General features: G+C 45.2%; 1 protein-coding gene and 1 non-coding gene across 7 annotated transcripts in view; both read left to right on the top strand.

Moving 5' to 3' along the window:
- Positions 1-3,586: 3,586 nt before the first annotated feature.
- The window catches only part of FGFR1 (fibroblast growth factor receptor 1), a 99,165-nt gene continuing 83,508 nt past the window's right edge, over positions 3,587-19,243 (top strand). For 4 of the 6 annotated variants that reach the window (XM_060251686.1, XM_060251685.1, XM_060251684.1 and 1 more), the window contains exon 1: positions 3,587-3,983. The gene's annotated coding sequence lies outside the window, so the exon portion shown is untranslated. The remainder of the gene's footprint in view (positions 3,984-19,243) is intronic. The other 2 variants (XM_060251687.1, XM_060251688.1) reach the window with 2 other exon arrangements.
- TRNAA-GGC (transfer RNA alanine (anticodon GGC)) lies at positions 13,727-13,798 on the top strand. Its single transcript has one exon. It is a non-coding gene; the product is annotated as a tRNA-Ala (tRNA).

Here is a 19,243-nt window from a genome sequence, read left to right as displayed (position 1 = left end):
AATATGTGACCTGTGGTAAGAGATGTGGTAAGAGATCATTATAATATTATATGTCATAGGGTTGCCAGTCTCCAGGTGGAGATCTCTTGGAATTACAACTTATCTCCAGACTGCAGAGATCAGTTCCCCTGGAGAAAATGACTACTTTGGAGAATAGACTCTATGGCATTATAGCCCATTAAGGTCCCTTACCTCACCAGGTTCCACTCCTTCCCCCCACCCCTCCCCCAAAAAATCTCTGGATATTTCCCAACCTAGAGCTGGCAACCCTAGATGCTAATGTGATCTGTCAATAGCTAATTTTATTTAAAAGACTGCCAAAAGCCTTCCTTTGTTGGTGAGGGAAGTGGCAGCCATAGGGGATTAAGGCAAGCAACGTGCAGAAGCAGAGGACTGCCTTGTGGACATTTCTATTACCACTGCAAACGCCTGCATTCCCAGCAGCAGTGCAAGTTACATAGAATCATTTCCATCTGGAAGCAGCCCTAGAAATCCACGCTCTGGCCTTTCAAATTTCTGAAGGAGTGGGAGATCAGATATCTGCAGATTTTTTGAGCTTGTGCCTTCTCTGATATTTGCAGGGAAGCACATGGAATTCACTGCCCCAAGATATCGTAATGGATATTGGCTCACATAGCTTTAAAAGGGGATTTGGCAAATTCATGCAGGATTGATCTATCAGCAGCTATTAGTCCTGATGGCTAAAATGCAGCTTCCAGAATCAGAGCCAGTAAACCTCTGAATGGCAATGTTAGGAAGCAACACAGGGAAAGGCTGTTGCCTTTGTGCTCTGTTTGTGGGTTTCTCATGAGCATCTCATGGGCTGTTACAGGAATCATGATGTGTGACTAGATGAATCTTCGTCTTATCCTGCCAGGCTCTTCTTGTGGGGAAAGCATGATGGCTTTCTCTTCTGCTTCCTTGGTGATGCTAATGGCATTATATCAATCTCTAGATTGTGACCCAGCCACCTAACTCTGCTACTCCTAACAATGCCAAAGTCTTAAGACAACTGTCTGATGTGCCCTTATGCTAGAGCCATTCCCTGAGCATGCAATAAGGTCATGTGTGAACATCTGAAGCTGCCTTGTACTGAGTCAGACTACTGATCTATAAAAAAGCAGTCTTGTCCCCTCTGACCGGGGTCTCAGGTAGAGAGGTCTTTCATAGCACCTACTATCTAATGATCCATTTAACTGGAGATACTGGGGACTGAACCTGGGATTGTCTGCATGCGAAACAGATTACTTACTACTATCTAATGACTTACTACTGAGCCACTCCCAATTCAGCTTTATGGCCTTGAGGTTTTGTTTTGTTTGTTTTTTTTAAAAAAAGTGGTCAAATTGGACCTTTCTGGACCACAAATTCCAAGTTGTTCCCACTCCGCAGGGACTGAAGAATGTCATTGGCTAAAGAAAACATGGCTACCTGCCTAAGGCCTAGAAGGACTGGGTCTACTTTTGATAGCCAGCTTTTTAATCCAGTATTTCTGTTTCAGATTTTTGGGGGGAAATGGAGGAGAGAAATACAGAGTGCCAAATAAAAAACACAGCATTGGCTCCGCAATTGTTTTTTCATGATTTATCTTTTTTCAAACACAGGCCAAGGATAGAATGAGATAGATATTCATTAATAGTCAGGAGCTCATGCTACAAAAAAATCATGACTCCATCTTTTTTTGGGGGGGGTGCTTATAATAATAACTGCACAACACACAGAAATTCAACCCATTGCCATTCCCAGCATAGAAATGCACTGGATCGTTTTATTTTTGCCTGACAAAGATCTTTCCATAGGAAGAAGTAAAAAGATGTGGTGAAATACACTAAGCCTGCAGTCCTTTACAGGTCCAGTTATATTCTGTGGGCCTTCTTCCACATGCGTAAGATGGAACTCTTTACGTTGCAGCTCACAAGCCCACTATACTGTAGCTCTCGGTCTGTTTCCAGTGCTACAGTCCAAGCCCTGAAAACCATGTGCCACAACAGAGAAAACACTTTTGAGCATGAACACACGGAACCACCTTATTGGAGCGTTGACTCAAGATCTGGGACTATCAGGTTCAAATCTCCGTTTCACTCTGCAAGTTTGGTTGGTGACCCTGGGAAGTCATTGGGTACTTTCACACAGTGGCTATTTGCAAGTGGATTCTGCCATTCTTACCCAGTAAAAGCCAGTTGCAAAATGTGTTATTTAGTGAGTGTGAATGCACCTATTCTCTACCTCACAGGGTTGTTGTTGGCATAAAGTGGAAGAGAAGAAAATAACATTGTAAATGTGTGCATGATGCCTTTTCTTTACAACTAACCACCCCCACGCCCCTGGAATATAGGGACAGAACTTTTAACCTCAAATACATGTTGTAAACAGCAGATAGGCAAATTGGGATAGAATTGTCCAGAATGAATGAAATGCGTGACTACTAGGCCAGCTGGTTTTATTGTCAGCTTCTCAGCTCCAGCTAATTCACCCTTTTTCTTAAAAATGCTGGCAGCTCATAAGCATGCTTGGTCAGAACAAGGGCAGACTGGGCAGGTAAAAATGGGTCTGGAGCAAGCCAAGCTGAGTGGCCCTTGCTCTACTGTACTGCAGGGCCACACAGCTCAGTGGCACCAAGAGTGGGCATCAGCTCATGCATTGCCTCCTCCTGCAAACTGGCATCAATGCAGAAGTAGGGAAGAGGGGGTGAGCAGACCCCACCAAACCAACATAGTTCTGAGGCACACTGACTGAGTTGCTGGGCTGGTTTTTACTCACTCCTCAGCACCAGTGGTCCTCTAGGGCAGTGGCCCAGAAGGAAATCTCCCAGTAAGTATACTGGCCAGTCTGCCCTAGACTCAGAAATCTCATTGAAATCAGTAGGGTTTACCTGGGAATAAATCTTAATCGACCAGAGCGGGTCATATATCCAAGTAAATATGAACAGGGTTGGAGTTTTCCATTTCTAAGTCTGAGTACAGCCTGAGTCTTTATGTGTGTTTACTCAGAAGCAGGGCTCTTCTCAGTACCATGGAGTTCTTTCCTACCTAAGGAGCCCCATCCAGCTCTGTAGGATTCCATTCCAACTGGGTTTGGGCTGTAGACAAACACACTCCTGTCGATGTTTATTTGGAAGTAAGGCTCAGGGGCATGCTTCCAAGCGGACACGGAGAGGCCCTGATGTCCTGAACAGATGAAACAATCTGATCCGCGGCTTGTTTACTCGGAAGCAACAAAGTCCCAAACAAAGTTCAGCCAAGTCCCTTTGCACAGGGATTGCAACCTCGGTCCAAGGTCCCGCGAGGGGCTTACTTCCGAGTCCACATGGCCCCGATCGCAGGGCAGGAGGCTCGCTCGAGGCTTCCGGCGGGGATGGGCGGCGTGGTTGCCCCTTCGCCCAAGGCAGCTCTGGTCTCCATTCTGCTTTCCTTCAGGCAGGCAGCGAAGTAGCAGCAGCAGCAGCAGCACTGCGGTGCGGGAGAGAGCGGCGAGGCGGTGGAGAGACAGAGGCACAGGCAGCAGGAGGGGCGGCGGAGGGACGGGAGGAGGGGCCGGCCTGGAGGTGTGGGAGTGACTCAGTCCTGCTCTCTCGCTCGCTCGCTCCTCTCCGGGGCTGTGCTGGGGGAACGAGTCGCCTTGGGCACCGGCTGCTCGAGCGAGGGAAGGGCGCAAGACCGAGAGCCGGCACGGAGCGCAGCGCTGCAGTCTTGACGCGGCGCCTTTCTTTCCAGTGCGGCCGCCATCCCAGCCCGGAGTTTGAAGAGCTGCTGCAGCTTCTTGTTTCCGCCGAGGAGCCGGGGAAACCGGGACTGTGAGCCGAGGAGGACCGCGCGCCTATTGTTCCTCCGGGCACCAGCTGCGGGGTTTGGAGTGTTTGGGGGGCCGATTCGGGCGCATGCAGCGGGACCTGTTGTTGCGGCTCTTGTCGCGGGCAGAGTAGGGGGGCGACCCCCCCCCCCCACCACCAGCTTCCTTCTCCGGGAGCGGCTCAAGCCAGCGCGGTAAGTTTGCCTCCTTCGGCTTGGCGCGTGTGCTGCTGAGTCTGATGCGGCAGCCGTGAGTCGCCGAGATGGCTGGAGAAACTTTCCTCCAAACTTTGTGATTTCGGGCCGAGGGCTCGGAAGGCCCCCTTGATAATGGGGGGCGGGGGGGGGCGCCGAAAAATCCCCGGCTCCCGTATCTCTCTCCCCTCGCAGCCCCGATTTCGTTCCAGTCTCTTCCGAGGAGACGGGGCGCGGGGGGGGGGGGGGGTGAAAACTGGCAAACTTCCCGCTGCTTTCCAGCTGAGCCAGGTTCTCCATCGCCCCCGGCGTTTGGTGCCTAGTGGTGCAGCGGTTAGGGCTCCGACGCCTGGAAGCCCCAGACCCTCGCTCGGTTTTCGCTCCATCCCCGGGAGATGCGAGTCGCGCTCGGCGGCGGCTTTACGACGCAGGAGTTGGTGCTCCTTCCAGGGGGAATCCCTGAGAGCCGCGTCAGCGCGTGAAGGACGAAGGCTGCATGCGGTGCCCAACAGGGAGAGATGCGTGGGAGGAAATGGCCCTAAGCTGAGCGTGGGTGTACCTTTGGCGGAACTAGGGGGGTGGGGGAGGGTGGGGAGAGGAGCCGGCTTTTGGGGAGGATGATCTCGCTTGCGATCTCTCAGTGCGAACAGAGGAGACCTTCGCACCGTCTTGCTGGCAACCGTTGTGGTTAGCGCGGTTAAAAGCTTTCCCACTTTGTGGTCGGTGCTGGATTTTAAAATGCGAGTGATGCTGAGACTCAGGCCTAGATGTTCACTTCCTCGGCTTGGATTCTCCCCGCTGATGGTCCCCGGCTGATGCAGCAGCTTGTGGAAGAGCACTCTCCACATGTGGAGGGCCACTCTTCCTGACTGCGAGGCCTCTTTGGGGACTGAGGCTCCAGGATTGGAGAAACTATTCTAGGTGGCTGAGCCCTGACCTGTTCTGAGTTTTAAATTGATAATCCCCACTATTCCTAGAGTTTCCATTGAAACCTTTGGATTAACCCCTTTATGACCCCTAGAGAAATGGAAGTTGAAGGACGTGTCATTGCCCTTTTTCACACTTGTTCTTGCTTACCCTTGTTTCCCCTCTCCCCGCCATTGAAATCTACATGGGTTGTCTGTGTGTGCAGGGGAGAGGTTATGTTCCCCTGTAATGTACCACAGGTGCTGATGAAACTTGCCTATGAGTGGCGATTCTGGATGAACTGGGCAAATAAATGTATGATCTGTACGTGGCTGGTGATCCTTTGAGCAATTGCCAACTCAGGGGCAAGTGAAGGGGACGTATTGTAGCAGTAGTTATGACATGGGAATTGCTGCCATCCACTTTAAAGGCAGAAGGGGGGGGGGGGGCTTTCTCAACGTTTCCTCCCATAAAACTGCTTGCAGACCAAACTCTTCAATTCTGTGTTGCTCAGTGTGCCTGTGTACACAGTTTGTCTTGGCCCTAAAAAAAACCTTGGCAGAACATTGTCATCTATGAATACCAAAAATCCATTTGTCCTGAAAGAATGCATGGTGTGTGTGTTTACAAGACAGCTGGCTGCAAGCAGGCATCAAGCTGGCCTCCATGCCTGGTAGCTTTCTGATGTCAAATCTGTTCCTCACTCTTTGTAAGACTGTCTCATAAGATGGAATGGGACCCCTGTCTCTTGTCACCTTCTGCAGTGCTTGGCATGGACTACATTTCCCCAGCTGCCGTTGTTTTTTGTTGTTTAGAACTTGCATTGGAGTTTTGCTTTGTGGCCTTTTCCTCCCATCTGATCTGGGAATTTACAGAGAGGAGATGATGTTCTTGTTAAGATTTCTTTAAGAGAGAGAGAGAGAACTAAGCACCTTCTGGCACATTACAGACTAATAGACAACTATGGCATAAGCTTTCATGAACTCAAACCAACTTTCTCAGATGTGCTCAGTTGGCAAATATACATGGGGAGGGAACTGGAAACAGTGCAGCCAGAAAGCCATGAAATATAAGAGGTACAGAAGGTCTGTGACATTTCTGTGCAAATATATATACAAGATAAGAACAGTGTGACCTGTTTCTATCTTCCTCAAGGAGTCTCGGCATTAAACTGTTTTCCCCAAAACAAACAGGAGTCTTGTGTCACTTTAAAGACTAGCAGTATTTTATTGTTGACTGCAGCCTGCTTCTGTATAGGAAGAGAGTTCTGGCCCCACAGACCTATATTGTGAGAAGGGTTTTAAAGCACTGCAAGACTCTTGTCTGTGTTTGCTGTGACAGATGATCTCTCTGGCATTAGTTACGGGTGCAGTAGGATGGCATCTTGTTTGGTTGGAAAGCTCAGAATGCCTGCTTGATAGGCATGTGTTCTCAGAGGTGTCCTGATGAATCCAGTGAGGCTTGTTGTTCTCAGCCTTACACAGAGAGAAGCATTAAACAGTATAAGTAACATCTTAAATTGCTGTATGTAATGGTTGAAGAAATTCTGTTTCATTGTATCTAAAGAAGTGTGCTTGCACATGAAAGCTTATACCTTGAATAAAACTCTGTAGGTCTTAAAGGTGCCATTGGACTCAAACTTTGGGTGCATTCACACACACTAAATACTGTACTTTGCGACTGGATTTTTACTGGGTAAGGATGGCAAAACCCACTTGCAAACAGTCATAGTGTGAAAACATCTTCCGGCCCCCCCTGCATCAGACCAACATGGCTACCCACCTGATTCTTAAATTTGTGTTACAGTGCAATTATGAGTGAAGCTGCAACTCCTAAGCAGGGTATAAGCTTGCTTAGGATTCCTCTCTTAGTTTATTGTGGTAAAAACATGAAAGATCCCACAGCCCCCTAAAGGTGGATAGATTTGTTTCTGGAGAAGCTTGTTTGAACTGAATCCACTTTTATCAGGCTTCTGCCACAATAAATCTGTTCCTCTTTAAGATGTTAAAACCAAGACTTAAATATTGCTATGTGCTTCCCCAAGTGGTCAAAGAGTTCCAAGGGCAGATTTTCCATGGTCTGGTGTGCTATTTGGATGGGCAGAATTTTTTGTGCAGTTTTAAATAAACAGGTATCACAAGTTCAGTAAAACCAGCATGCATCTGCCACCATTCACATCTAACAGCATGCATTAATAGCCCCACCCCATTGCATTTTGCCAGCTGCAAAATTCAGATTTCTGTCATTTTTTCTTGCTGTAAATAGTGCCTCCCTTGGGTTTGTTGGATGTGTTTAGTAACTAGTAAGTAGCTACCACTCCTCAGTGTCAGTTTAGGAAGCCTTGTCAAGCCACGGTTATCTTTTAAAGAAACATACTCACTTTTAAGTTTCAAGAGGTAGCCATGTTGGTCTTACTGAAATCAGGTCCATAAGAACATAAGAGAAGCCATGTTGGATCAGGCCAACGGCCCATCAAGTCCAACACTCTGTGTCACACAGTGGCAAAAATGTTATATACACACATACACTGTAGCTAATAGCCACTGATGGACCTGTGCTCCATATTTTTATCTAAACCCCTCTTGAAGGTGGCTATACTTGTGGCCGCCACCACCTCCTGTGGCAGTGAATTCCACATGTTAATCACCCTTTGGGTGAAGAAGTACTTCCTTTTATCCGTTTTAACCTGTCTGCTCAGCAATTTCATCGAATGCCCATCGAAGGTCCAGAAGCACCTTAGAGAGCAACAAGATTTTTTGGGTATGAGCATTCCAGAGTCAAAGTTCTCTTTGTCAGATATCTGAAGACAGAAGAAGATATTAGATTTATATCCCGCCCTCCACTCCGAAGAGTCTCAGAGCGGCTCACAATCTCCTTTACCTTCCTCCCCCACAACAGATACCCTGTGAGGTGGGTGAGGCTGGAGAGGGCTCTCACAGCAGCTGCCCTTTCAAGGACAACCTCTGCCAGAGCTATGGCTGACCCAAGGCCATGCCAAGCAGGTGCAAGTGGAGGAGTGGGGAATCAAACCCGGTTCTCCCAGATAAGAGTCCGCACACTTAACCACTACACCAAACTGGCTCTTTGGGAAGCTTTGACTCTTGAAAGCGTATTCCCCCAAAATCTTGTTGCACTTTAAGGTGCTACTGGACTCAGATCTAGTTGTTCATTTTTAAGTGTGTGAAAGGATAGAGGACATGACCTGTTTAATAGCCAGTGCTGCCATTTTTAATATTTTGTGTCAACATTGTCGAAGGCGCTGGATAGAATGTAAACCCAATACATTCCCTACCTAGATCATGTATGGTTTGCACAGATATGGCTGTGGTAAAATGCAGAACAGCAGTCATCCACAGAAAGCATAGTCCAGGGGTGGCCAGACTGAAGCTCGGGAGCCACATGTGGCTCTTTCATACATTTGTGTGGCTCTTGAAGCCCTTACTAATCTGTCAGCCAACTTGAAGAATACATTTATCTCTTTAAATCACTTCTCTAAGGCAAGCTAGCCAGCAGCTTGGAGAATACATTTAAAATTGCTTTCTTTCCACCTCTCTATTCCATATCTATTTCCCTCCCTCCCTCTGGCATTCATGTCTTGCAGCTTTCAAATGCCTGACATTTATTCTATGTGGCTCTTACATTAAGCAAGTTTGGCCACCCCTGGCATAGTTCTTTAAATGCTGGGATGCAGGCCCCTCACCCCCCCCCCCCCAGTTCTGATACTATGCTATGTGCCCAGTAAACTACCCAGAGCCAAACATTTGCAGAGTATGAAGTGTACTAGGTAATACTGTGCTTTCAGTTCAGCCACAGCCTTTTTTTCAGGCAGTAGTATAGAAGCTTTCAAAAGTTGCTTGTATCTTTCATCAGAAACATGAAAGAAGTCATTGGTTCTAAGCAAGGACAGGTCACTTAACAAAAAGATGTACTTTCTGCATTGGTCAGCCTTCAATTTTAAATTGGTGAGGTTTGCTTCTAAGTAAGCAAGTTGAAGGTTTTGAGCTGTCAGTTGTTTAAGATAGGTAGATGTTACAAGCAAAACATTTGTATGCTGTGATTTGGTTGATACTTGGGCGCTCCAGTAATGCCCTGGATCAGCTACTACATTTTCCCATTTTGTCAGATAAAAATCTCCCTTTCTTTTGTTGGCACAAGGTGTTTATGGTGTAGAGAGAGGCTGAATTATTGGACTGTGGAGTCCTGGATTCAAGTCTCCACTTAGCCATGAAACTAGCTGGATGACCTTAATCCAAGCACTTTTTCGCAGATTACCCTCAATTACAGGGTTGTTATGAGAGTGAGAAGGAGTAAGGGGACCATGAACAGAGGCCTAAATTCCTTGGATGAGTGGAAGGCTGAACACTCAGTGAATAGATAACTGACAGAGGTGGGGACAGGGCTCTATGGTAGAACACCAGCTTTATGTGATGGAACTTTCATGTTCAGTCCCTGGCAATCCCCATTTAAAGTTCTCATGCAGTAAGTGAAATAAAGATTATTGGTGGGCTGCTTGCCGGCCCAGGTAGCTGAATTAGATAGACTAACGGCTTGTTTTCATATAAGGCAGCTTGTTTATATGGCCCAGTAAAGTGCCACAGTTTCCATTTAATATCTGATTCTGTTCCTCTGAATCAAGGCAACAGCTGTTCCCTTTACCTTTGCTCAGATTTTAGGTCCAGTGGCACCTTTAAGACCAGCACAAGTTTATTAAAGGTTTGAAAGCTCATACTTTGAATAAATTTTTGTGGGTCTTAAAGGTGCCACTGGACTCAAAATCTGTTTTACTGCTTCAGACCAACAGGGCTGCCCACCTGGATCTATCTTGTTGCTTGGAATTTGTATTTCCCTGCTGGAGCAGATAGTTGGGCTGCTCTGTGTGGCAGAAGCAATGCACTTAGCTGGGGCTTCTCTTCTACTAAAATGGTCCTTGTTCTCTTCTGTGGTCTAGATCAGAGAGCAATCAACTGCAGCTCCCAGAAACAACTTTCACTTGGTTTTAGTAACCTTACCAAATTTTGATCAAAGTGTAGATAATACATTTGGGTCAATGCTTTTCAGAGAACAAGAAGCATTGTGTTCATGTGTTTCATACAAATGTTTCAGTTGTGTGCGTTACGAGGAGACAAAGGGGCTATAACCATTCAGCATCATGAAGGATGTCTCTGAAAGGAGGCAGCTCCTGCCCCCCAGTCATCAATCTGGTGCTGTGGAAACAGACCAGCCCCATGAGAACTCAGTGCTCGACTGCCCCTTGTCTAAATGGCATGGATGGATATCAAGGCATGTGTATGGATTGTTCTGCTTTGTGACAGAGTATTGCCTTGGTGGGCCTTCCCAGTTAATTCTGGGTCTACCATATAATCTCTCACACTTGTATGTTCATCTCTTGATGACTGTTGCATACAAATCACTTCTCACGGGTCAAACGCTGCTTGCGATCCTGCTGTATCTTACATGTAGCATGTCTCAATGGGGAGTCACTTTACAAATTGAGTTCACAGGAACCAGTGCTCACTCATAGAATTTGACTAAGCAGGATGTGCAGTTCTCTGCTTATTTGTGATTGTGAGTAAAATTTTTAATCTGGAGGGAGATATTTGGTAAAGATTTACTAAGCCTCTTATGAACAAATGATGAGCTAGAAAGTGTATGGCAAAGCCTGGTGAGAGAGGTGACTAAGACTTCTGTGACTGGTGAATGGGGTTGTTTTAAGAGGTCAGTTGTTGCATGTCTGTTCTGTGAGATTATCAGTATGTGAAGCTGCTTTTATATTGTTGGGTTAATGTAGTTCAGTTCTCTTACAACCCTTTTCTCCAGTTTCTGGTAGAATAATTTCTTTCCAAACATCTGTGATGTGAGATCTGGGAATTTGAACCTGGGCCCTTCTGCATGCAAAAGTTGTGGTGTACTGCTGAATTACAGCAGTTTCCCTGAAATATTAACTTGCGTTATGCTGAATTGAGATGAGTGCTCCATTTGGCCCAGTATTGTCCAGCTCTCTGGAGTTACTGCAGTCTTATTACCTGCCATCCTTGGGATAGAATCTCAGACTTTCTATATTCAAATCACATGTTCAGTTTCTGAGTCTTATTTATTTATAGTTTTGTGTTTTAAAAAAAAAATTGAATGCATCAAAATCTTGCTTGAAGCACCTGTAAGAATTACCAGTTCTCTGGAGGAAACTTTTTTGGGGGCAAGAGAGAAGCGTATCTCCAATTTTAACTTAGGAAAAAGTGTGCTTCAGACATGTAGGAAACAATGACCTGGAACGATTTATTCTTATTGGCAAAGTGACATTAAAAACATGTGGGCAAAAGCAAGTGATGACCATTACATTTCTCCAGCTGCCCCAAGTTCACAAAGCTGGTTGGTAGTATATGATGACATTGCCACTTAGAAGTGGAACCCATGGTTTGTGATTTTGGGAGCAGAAGCTGATGGTCAGAGAGTGGTCTCTCATGGTGAGAAGGTACGGTTCTGTTTTGGGAGATGGGAAGTCTGGTTTAGATGGGGCCCAGAGGTGGAACTTATCAGTTTTCTCTTGCAGAAATGCACATCTGTAACTCACTGTTGCTTCCAAGGAAGAAGAAGAATTGCAGATTTCCCCCCCCGCCCTTCTCCCTAAATCAGAGACTCAGAGCAGCTTACAATCTCCTATATCTTCTCCCCCCACAACAGACACCCTGTGAGGTGGGTGAAGCTGAGAGGGCTCTCACAGCAGCTGCCCTTTCAAGGACAACCTCTACGAGAACTATGGCTGACTCAAGGCCATTCCAGCAGGTGCAAGTGGAGGAACCCTGAAATTTGTATATACTGAGGACTCTGAGCTGGTGGTACTCATGTTCCCATCTTCTGAACTATAATTCCCAGGAAATCATGTTAGTTAAACCAGTTTAAGTGTGTAGCACCAACACCTTTTCTCAGAGAATCTGATGCTCCAAAACTGCACATATTTATTAGGAGGCAAAATCCTATTAGAATGAATTGGGCTGCTTTCCATTTACATGAGATTAGGATTATGGCAGTAGTATTTATTTTTAAAGGATTCAAAATACTTCACATGCAACAATCCTGTAAATGTCAATATGACTATGTAAGAATTATTATCTCCATGTTACTGATTGAGAAGGTTGAGAGATAGTGACTTGCCTAAGCCTATTTGAAATAACATTTATGGTAAAAGCAGGCTTTGGAACTGGGATACTGAAGCTCATGTGTTAGTATACCAATAATTAAAAGGGAAGTTAATAGTTAAGCTAGGGCAATGTTTCTCAAATAGCCTGCCTTTCAAGGGCCTCTTTTTATCTTAATCTGTCTACCATGAAATTTAGGTGTGCTGCCAAGCATCAAGAGCATTTTAAGCCACCCTCTCATTTCCTGCAGTGTCCTTGGGTTCATACAGTGCACCAGCAAGGATGTTGTGCTTCGTGTGTGCCATGTAATATACTCATTGCTATTCTCTGACTCCATAGTTCATGGGACAATGGGTATATATGCTCTTCAAAGACGTGTTTTTTTCCTTTGCTATGCTTGATCTCCAGAGGAACCCAGTGGATTTCCAAGGGCCTGTAAGCATTCGAAAACTAAGGAATGGAGAGCAGCAAAGAATGTATGCCTTTCATTGACAATGGGCTGCAGTAAGCCTGATTTCCAGCCTTTTGAATGCCACCAGGATGTGTGCATTTGGGTGAATATCTGTTGATGAATGGGTTGCATTGCTAGTTTTAATGTCAGAGATCCCTTTGTGTGACTGTGGGCAGTGATGTGACATACAGATACCAGAAATAAAGTTGGATTAAAGAAAAAAGCCATGTTCGGAATTGGTCCAGAGAGAAGGGGTTTGAAATGCATCGTCTAACTCAAGCCGATGGATTCCTGTGTACTCCTTTTTTGCCTGTACATCCCTTGGCCCTGCTCAATGTAAATGATTGTGCAGAGGGGGAAGAAAAGAGAGAACTGGGGAGTCTGCCAAGTCTTGGCTCTGTTGAGGCTTGTCACATATTTCTTTGGCAGAAGGCCATCTTCCCCCACACACGAGCACTTTCCTTCCGTAATCTCAGGGGTGGCTGGCATGCATTGGTGCCCCTCCATTGTCATCTTCACAGAGGATTAAAATACATCAGGACTGCTTCTGACTGGAATAGAAAAGAAGCCGCAGCTTGTGAACTAGACATCAGCTTCTTTGCGGGGGGCCTCAATCACACACAATCCCTGTTCTGCTTTGGAGTAAGGAGTTCAAGGCCTAACTCTGGTAAACTTTGGTTTTCAGGAGACTCAGAAGTTATATTGTTCCTTTGCACTCAGGTCTTTGCCATTTTTTTAAAGCTGAATTGGTATGTGTTTCTGAAGCAGCCATTTTGGATCATAATGGGCACAGAATTGGGAGACGAACAGACCTCAGCCATATAATGGAATCCACTGGGAAGATCTGCACAAACATGAGGAAAAGGAACACATTATTCTATTAAATCCGTGGGGATTATGTCTGGGAAAGTGCAGTCTCGTTGTGCCTCATGCTAATTAGTGGGAAGAAGGGAAGGTATCAACCCAGTTACAATGGCTGACCTGGCCCTGACTGCTGTTTCTCTTCCAGTTAATTGGTGACCCAAAGTAAATGGCACTTCATTAACTGTTGCCTGAAAATTGCTCCACTACTGGCTAGCTGTGTTTCCCCAATTTCCAGGGAAACTTGGATTTCATTCACTTGTCCCTATTTATCTATTGATTTGGTAGTTCATTATACCTTTCCTCCAGGGAGTTCAGAATAGCATACATGATTTCCTCTTCCCTGTTTTATCCTCCCGACAATCCTGTGAGGCAGCCCAGGTCACCCTGGAGGGATTGTGGCTCAGTGGTAGAGCATCTGCTTGGCATGCAGAAGGTCCCAGGTTCAATCCCTGGCATCTTCATTTAAAAGATCTGGCAGTAGGTGATGTGAAAGACCTCTGCCTGAGACCCTGGACAGCTGCTGCCAGTCTGAGTAGACAATACTGACTTTGATCCTGGACCAAGGGTCTGCTTATGTCCACCCAAAAAAACTCCATTGCAGAGCCCAGATCCAGGTGCACTGTTTTAATCCAGGGTCAGCAAAAAATCCAATGTTTAAGGTAGGTGGGATACTAGAAAAGGTATGTGAAGGGAATTAAAAAAACCCCTATGGGACTGATGGGATTCTTAGTGATGCTTTACATAAAGGGAAATGAAGTAACACAAGTGCTAACTGTGAGCACTAGACCAACTGTAGAGGGTGCTTTGTCCTGTGTTTATGACTTAATGTGAGATCTTCTGTGTGCCACTTCCTAATTAAGGATTCTCAACAATTTGTGTTTGGCAGTTACCAGATGCTTTCTTACCTGGGATCCCAGGTTTGAGTATACATACTTGATGCTGGAACCTGGGATAGAGCAGGGGTTCTGTTGGTGTGTCACCCACCCTGCTGCTCAGCAGCCTTCCTGCTTGAGCTAACAGAGATGGTTTAAGGACTTTGTGACCACCATGGGGCCATTGCAGGTTGTATACTTTATGTGTTTTTCTCTGGGGACCAAATATGTGGTAATGGGGGGATTGATCTCTTACTTGGAATTTTGGTGACATTTGGCTATTTGATTGTAAAAGGCTGCTGACCCCTGTTCTAGCCACAAGACCACATTGACTCATTCACACCCCATCATTACTTACCATTGCCAAGGCACTTGCATTTTCTGTGGACCACTTTGGCTGTTGAGATGCCATGTGATGGGATGGTAGGAGACTCGACTCCATCCAAAGGAACCAGAAGCTATTGCATGGCATAGCAGTAGCCCCAAATGGCTTGCAGGTACCCTGAAGTTCAGCAACATCAGAAGGAGCAGTAACACTTGGATATGCATGGTGGATCTTGTACCCTGTAGAAGCAAGCCAAGTTGTTACTTGGGGGGGGGGGGAGGTTTCTATTTTTTTTTTTTTTAAGGATCAGGACTAGGTGTTTCCATTCATCTTTGTATCTCCCTGTTGGGCCTGTGTACATATTCCTGGGAGAAGGATGTTGGTTTTGCATACCTGGATGTTGATTTTCCTGAGTTTGTTTCAACCATTAATCTGTGTGGTTTCCTTCCCCAGCCCCAAATGCAATTAAAGATGTTTTTATTTAAGCAAATTGTTTCTGGCTTGATGTGTTCCAACGCAGGGGTGCAGGAAGCCTTGGGGGGAATTTTTCTGAATCCTCCTGTAGAATAATTAGCAAGCTGGTTTAATACTTGCTTCCAACTTGTTTGTGCTTTGAGGCATTAGAGAGGTGGGGGGAGGGGTAGAAACTTTCAGGCAATGGAGGTATATTTGTCAGGCTTAACAAGAAGCTTTTCCTTGATGTCCTTTCAGCTAGAATTATCTACAAGCTGCAAAGTTTTCATAAATAGGTAAGGAATTGGGGGTTCTCTTCTTGCAAGTTGCCTATGAAACATGAATGAACAAACGGGCTGGTAAAACATTTTGTAGGCTAGTAATGTTGGAGAGTTTATATGGGTTGCAAATATTCCTATAGCTCTCTAAAGCATTCAGGGGACTTGCTGTAAAATATCCTTTCAAAGTTGTAAGAGAGGTCAATATTCTTATGTCTGTATTGCAAATGGAGGGTGGCGTTCATGGCAGAGGAGAGGTTTGACGTCAAGTCCTCTTGACTTCCCCTTGGTGTTTTATCTCCTGTTTTTGCCTTTTAGTTTGAATTATGCTAAGAGCCACCATTGTCTTGCCATAGAATCTTAAAGTGGGTTGGGAGTGAAGATAATTGCTGTGTTTCATGTTGGACTGTGCAGTATGTTGCAGTCCAAACTCCTTGTCTCTTAAACAGTTGGAACTTATGAGTATGTATGTATATGGTGTGTGCTGGTGCAGGGTGAGGAGTGAGGCTTCTAAACTTGTCCTTCTGTTTCTCCCCCACCTTCCATCCCATCACCAAATATGTGCTAGTCTGTTCCGGCTGGTATGTGTGATTTGCTGAATGTTGCTGCATGTGAAAATCTATGGATTTGGACATCTATTCCAGGAGTGTCAAACTCATATGAGAGACCTCAGGCCAAGCCATGTGTGTCATAAAATATAATGCCAGGTAGCAGATATATAAACTTTATAAAGGACAGAAACAAACACAATTAAAGATTTTTTTTAAAAAAAAACTTTAAATAAAACATGCTTAAAAGATTAGCACTCTTGCAATATTTTGTTTACTTAACAGTCTCTGATAACTGACACCTCTTGCTATGAATTATTGCATCAAAATCTGGAGACAATGTCTGTGCTGTAGCAGTATAGAGTATGCTGTTCAGGTGTTGTTCAGGTATGTATCTGTAAGTTGCAAACCTACTTTTGATTTACTGACATTCATTACAAAAATCTCATGGTCTTTGAGCCTAAGATCTGGAGGAAAACATGAAAATGGTTGAGCATTGCAAGATTTTGTACATAAGTTGCTTTATGTGCTGATCGGCCAATGGAGAAAATAGAGGCTTTGCTCTGTAGCCTAATTGAGCAAGTCTGGCAAGGCAAACTATGATGAAGAAGGAAGCAAGAGAGGGAGAAAGAAGCAGGCAACAGTGAGTTGTGGGCCTGATAGGAGCTCTCTGGAGGCCTGATCTAGCCCCTGGGCCATATGTTTAACACCCCTAACCTATTCAGTATTTCCTTGGGGGTGGGGAATGGAGCAAACCCATTTTCCTCACTGTCATAAAATCGAGTACTTGAAATTGTGGGAAATCATGGGAACAAAGCAGCAATCCCTGAACCTCTCTGTTGATGGACAGCAGAATTTTGGAGGATCTGGGTGTCCCTACAGACCTTAGGCAGACTAACAAGGGTCCTTTGCCAGGGGGTGTTCAATCCACTGTGCAGGAAGAGCAATGGAAAATGTTTTGTGTCTGTCTCCCACAGGACCCCCATCTCACAGTCTGAGAACATAGTTTTTAAGCCAAACCTTAATACCAAAGAACCTTCTCTAACCGCCACACCATGCTGGATTTGAGAGATCAGATTCCCTCTCACCCCAGTGAGCTTCATGTCAGGCCTTGAGCTGCCTGCTGTCTCTCAGCCTATGTTATAAGATCATTGTGAGAATCAGAAGGGAAAGAGAGGAGGACGTATGCCACGCCAAGCTCCTTGGAGGAAGGGTGGTATAAAAATGTACTAGCTCTGGTTTCTCCGTGATGAGGGAAACAAACTCTGCACATAATCATAGGCACTCCTTCACCCTGCAGCATTCGATAGTTATGGAACCTGTTTGGTGTGTGACTTGCAGTAGTTGTTTGTTTATCTAGGTATTTATATTTCGCTTTTCTCCCCAACTGGGAGGGGGGGCAAAGTGACTTACAACATTGTTCTCCCCTCCATTTTATCCTCACAACCACCACCCTGTTTAGGTAGGTTAGACTGAGAGAGAGGAAAGATGGCCATTCATTGACCTTTCATAGCAGAATGGAGATTTAAACCTGGGCCTCCCAAATCCTAATGTAATGTAATGTAATGTAATGTAAAATTTTATTTATATCCCGCCCTCCCCGCCGAAGCAGGCTCAGGGCGGCTAACAGCATTTCAGGTAAACAATAGTAATAAAAACATTAAATTCACATTAAAATTCACATTAAAATCAGTCAATAATCAATAATTAATTAAAACATTCCTAAGTCAACATTGGCGGTAAACGTTACTAATCTGGCGGTAAACATTAATTCAGTTATTGGTGAACGCCTGTTTGAAGAGGGCGGTCTTGCAGGCCCTGCGGAACTGGTCTAAGTTCCGCAGGGCCCGCACCTCCTAATGTGACACTCTAGCCAGTATAGCACACTGGTGTTCACTCTCTTTCTTTCTCCCCCCCCCCCCCCCCGCCTTCTCTCTCTCCTGAAGACAAAAGCAGTTCAAGGAAGCATTTGTGGCTCATCTTTTGACTCCTCCAGCATATCCACCTTTGTTTTTATCTCTCTGTATTCTTAGGCTTGTTTTTGTCTTGTGGTAATTGGTCTGGCCTTATTTTAGGCTTCCTGCGGTCCTGGAAGCCTTGTTTTTAGCATAATCTTTCAACATCCAAGAGCTGAGTCCATACAGCAGCTTGATGTCACAGAAAGAGCCAGGTGCCCATTTAAAGTTTCCATTGTAGCTGAGTCACCCAGCAATCCTCTCTTCGATTTCCTCTTTCTCCCATCTTCCCTTTCCCTCTACGTGAAATATTGAGTGCTAATTCTATAACAAAACAAAAGGAGGCCTCAAGGCTTGTTTGTGTACAAGGTACACACAGATGGATTTGGCAGGCTGAAGTCAACTGGATTTATTTGTTTTATATTCCTAGTTTTACCTTGGAGCGGAGTCAGAAATGTATCTGAAATAGGCTTTGTACCTGTTGGGATTTGTGATGAAGTACCTGCCCTGGGTTAAGCCAGAAATTTTACTTGTGTTGGAGCATTTATTATCAACACCATGCTAGGTCCTGTATAGCAGGCTTGTAAAAAGAGAGACACTTGTTGATCTGTGGCATGGCATCAGATGGAAAAACTTGTAATTGGGATGGAAAATAGCTTTCTCTTCATTCCCTCTTCATTTCAGGCTGTTAATGTATAGGCAGATGGGGCAGTGAAACTCTTCACTAGCTAATAACTGTTGTGGACTGACTCTGGATAGTACACAAGTGACCCAATCCCTGTACAGAGAATTAGCAATCTTAGTGGGAAAAGCAGTTATTTATTATTTTATTTTATTATATTTATTTTATTAAATTAGATTTCATAGTTGCCCTTCCCTGCAGAGCCAGTTTGGTGTAGTGGTTAAGTGTGCGGACTCTTATCTGGGAGAACCGGGTTTGATTCCCCACTCCTCCACTTGCACCTGCTAGCATGGCCTTGGGTCAGCCATAGCTCTGGCAGAGGTTGTCCTTGAAAGGGCAGCTGCTGTGAGAGCCCTCTCCAGCCCCACCCACCTCACAGGGTGTCTGTTGTGGGGGAGGAAGGTAAAGGAGATTGTGAGCCGCTCTGAGACTCTTCGGAGTGGAGGGCGGGATATAAATCCAATATCTTCTTCTTCTTCTTCTGCAGGTAGGACTCAGAGCAACTTACAGAAAAATAGGAACAATAAATAATTCAGTTAAAAATTAAAATACAGTAAAAACAATACATTTCCTGAGATGGCAGAAAAAATATTTCCAAAGGGGTTGCAGAGGGTGGGGAAAATATGAGACTGCCGGATTATCTACTGTTCCATCACTGTCTTCAACCAAATGCCGGGCAGAACATCTCTGCCTTACATGCCCTGCAGAAAGGTAGTAAGTTCCGCAAGGCACAGACATCCTCTGGTTGAGGACAGCTGGATCACTCTTGGTCTGGGGACCACCAGGAGGTTCT

Source organism: Heteronotia binoei, chromosome 12, assembly GCF_032191835.1.
Source record: "Heteronotia binoei isolate CCM8104 ecotype False Entrance Well chromosome 12, APGP_CSIRO_Hbin_v1, whole genome shotgun sequence".
In the NCBI taxonomy this organism is placed as follows: domain Eukaryota; kingdom Metazoa; phylum Chordata; class Lepidosauria; order Squamata; family Gekkonidae; genus Heteronotia; species Heteronotia binoei.
The sequence above is the reverse complement of the archived record's forward strand: the minus strand, read 5'-3'. Positions and strand labels throughout refer to the sequence as shown.